Genomic DNA, 3,619 nt, shown 5'->3' with positions numbered 1-3,619 from the left:
AGTAGGCCCGGCGAGTAACCCAGCCACTCCACGTTGAGCCGGGCCTTTCCGCGCAGCATAGTCCTCTCGGGCGGGTGGCGGCTTGACCGCCCCCTGAGCTGCAATTAGCACCTCTGGTCTCAGTCACGGAGCTTCGGGATCTGGGCAACTGGTGTAGATAGAGCTGCGAGGAAGGACGACCCGGCAGATGGCTACGGTGCTAGGCAACCGAGCAGTTTCTGACAACAACAACAGAAAAACGCAGTGCACATTATTCCGCCAGCCCTGGTGCAAGCGCCTCCTTAATGACTGGAAGTCCAGCTGTGGCAAGCGGGAGGAGTTAGTTTACCACTCACCGGAGTCCATATAACTAGAGACCTGCCAGTTGAAAGAGCCCTTGCTGAGAGTGACTGGTCCAGGCCAGTAGCGATTGACCCTAACCCCACTTAAAAGCATATGCAGCTGCTCAAAAAGCCACCAATGAGACAAAAGGGACTCAAATAGTAAGGACAGATGGTCCTCCAGCACATACAACCCAAGAGAGGTATAAATGAGAAGGGTGTGTGAGCCCAGGGTCATGCTTGACAAAATTAGGTTGCCACTGGCTGCTAACAAGAGCACAGCCCTTACATGGTCAACGCCTGGAAAGGACCGCTGACCACACAGCTATTTTCTGCACCACAGGAATACAAAGATCACATTTGATACCATGACTAAACAGCAATTTAGGGTGCTGGAGAGGGTAGTGTACTGAACAGCAGCAAGCCCAGGTTTTGGTTTAAATTTAATAATCCTCGTGGGCCGGGGATTTAGCTCAGTGGTACCACTGCCTGCCTCGCAAGTGCAAGGTCCTGAGTTCGTATTCCTGATACCAAAAAAGCTCTTAGTGTAAGAGCTTGAGAGAGAATCTAGCTTGGAGGTTTGCAAACTGGTCAGCCAATCGATACATATACCTTGGCACCTTTTTTTCATACAACCCTTGAGCTAAAAATTGGCTTTCCATTTTTTCAGTGGTTGAAAAAAAAATCAAAACACAACACATGAAAGTCATGGCATTCAAATATCAGTGCTAATAAAAAAATATCAGTGCTTATAAATAAAATAAGCTTATATTGCAACTGAGCCATGTTCATTCATTTGTATTGTTTACAACTGCAGTGTTGAGTATTTGTGACACAGATCATATGTTTTAGAAAGCCTAAAATAGTTACTATCTGGCCCTTTATAGGGAAAAGTTTGCAAAACCCTGTCCTAACTAATCACCCCACAATTAGGTCTTAAACTCCTAGGGATCCACAAATTTTTTTTTTGTTTGTTTGTTTTGTTTTTTGAGACAGGGTATCACTATGTAGTTGAGACTGATCTGGAACTCACTGTGTAGCCCAGGCTGGTCTCGAACTCACAGCGATCCTCCTGCCTCAGCCTCCCTAGTGCTGGGATTACAGGCGTGTGCCACCATGCCCGGCTAAGGGATCCACAAATATTAATGGTGGTTTTGAGAACAATTTCCAATATATTTTAAAACCTAACAAATGTATTTATTTGCTGCAGGACATCAAAAACTACTTAAAATATCACTTTTCTTTGATTTGAAACACTAATTATATCGCATTGATGAGTTAATCCTAGTTAACTCAAGAGAAAATGTATAAATTATTACTAAACTATAATAAGCAATAGTATGCTGAGTAGAACTTTTAAAATATGGAATTAACAAAAGAGGAAGGATTATGCATTCCCAATGCATAGAATAGGGTCTGGTATAGTAGACACCGAATAAACATTTGTTACATGAATTAACATCATCCATCAGGGCTCTTGGTAATGAAAACAGTGGGAACTACCACTGCGGGCTGTCATAAAAAAGCATCAGAAACTATGTAGCTTACCCAACAGCAGTCAATCACCTCTCGTTTTGGACACTAGATGTCTGAGACTAAGGTGTTGGTCAGGTGAGTTGCTTCTGAGAGCTTTGAGGGAAGTCATTGTTCCATGCCTCTCTCCCTTAGCTTCTAGTGGTTAGCTGGCACTCTTTGGCATTCCTACATCTGTGTCTGTGTCCAAATTTCTCCTTGTCATAAGGACACTCATCATTCTGCATTAGGGGGCCACCCTGCTTCCTTATGACATTGTAACTAATCACACTTGTGACAACACTATTTCCAAATAGGGTCACACCTGAGGTATTCACATGAATGGGGGGATACAATTCCATCTATAACCACATTGTAAACTCCCTGCACAAATGAGGAAACCATGGACCAAAGAGGGCAAGGGGTCTCCAGGAGTATTGCACCTATCTAGTGAGGCCTAGCTTGACTCCTGACTCCCAGGTGGCCATTTTTGCACACTTGGATTAGTACACTGTGTGGCGGTTGTGTGATAACTCACCCAGAAGCCATTCACACAGGACAAAATGCTCACTTAATCTAATTTACATATTTTGTTCTTATAAAATAAATCTTCCATACCTTTTCTTGGTGATGTATAACACTGTGCCAACATGTACAGTGAGCTCACTGAGGTGGACAAAGAACTTTCCGAATAAACTCAGAAGCTCTAAGTGAAGGAAAGTATTTAGCCAGCATTCTGCCCTCAACAACAAAGCCCTGGAACCTCCCACCTGAAGTGGATGCTAAAGAATTAGAAGCAAGTGGAGCTCAAACAGACCGTTGCCATGGGAATGCAACGGCAAGTAGTGAGCTATAGTAGCACTTCTGTTAGTTCTCTGAGAATCAGAGGACAATTCTGAAAAAGCCCCAGTCTGATACCTTGCTGTTAGCTGAGAAAGCTGACAGCTAAGAACGGAAGGTAACTTGCCCCCAGTATCTTGGGTCAGTGATAGGATTTGAGAATTTTTAGTCTCCGACTCAGTCTAGTGTTTTCTGCACTATCATGCTGTAAGCTTCTGTACTATTAACCCATCAACACAGAAAGTATGCTCCCCAAGTTGGGTTTTGTGTTTTGGAAGCAACCTTCGCATTTGCTTTACAAACACAAAACCACATTCCCCCACAGTTGCCTTGTGGGCCATGGCTGTGGGGTTGGGTGGAACAGCCATAGTTAAACACCAACAGCACTTTCTGAAGCCTGACCTTCCACCAGCGTGGTATTTTCCAAACTGGGACATACAGAAAAGGGAAGTAAGCTCCACCACACCATCCACAAAGCTCGTACTAAAAGGAGGCCCCCACACACACACACACACACACGTGCACGTGGGTGTTGGGGGACTCTGGCTTCATTGTAATATGGAATGTCAAGTCTTCTTTTCTAAAAATATAAACTCTGCTCCCTGGTGAAAAAATATAATTCCAATTCTAAAAAAAAGCAATTAAGGGTTATTATACATGGTAAAAACCTCTGCTGTCAGGATCGCATGTGCCTTCTGCTTCACTTTACAGAGGCAGTTTCCAATGCCTAGAATGTACACCATCCCCATTTCGTAGGTGGAAAAGTAAAAGAAAATATCAGTTTGATGAACTCACTCACAACTTCTTTTTCACTTGAGTGTCAATTCATTGCCCTAAATTTGTATGAATCTTTCTCTACCAGCTTTGTCTGCCAGAGAGCTAAGCAGGGCACAGACAAACAGGGCCAGGAAATGCTCAGGGTCAGTGGATGGCAACTGTCCTTACCT

Source organism: Fukomys damarensis, unplaced genomic scaffold (genome assembly GCF_012274545.1).
Source record: "Fukomys damarensis isolate Sample0158 unplaced genomic scaffold, DMR_v1.0_HiC HiC_scaffold_39, whole genome shotgun sequence".
In the NCBI taxonomy this organism is placed as follows: domain Eukaryota; kingdom Metazoa; phylum Chordata; class Mammalia; order Rodentia; family Bathyergidae; genus Fukomys; species Fukomys damarensis.
This window is presented reverse-complemented; position numbering follows the sequence as displayed.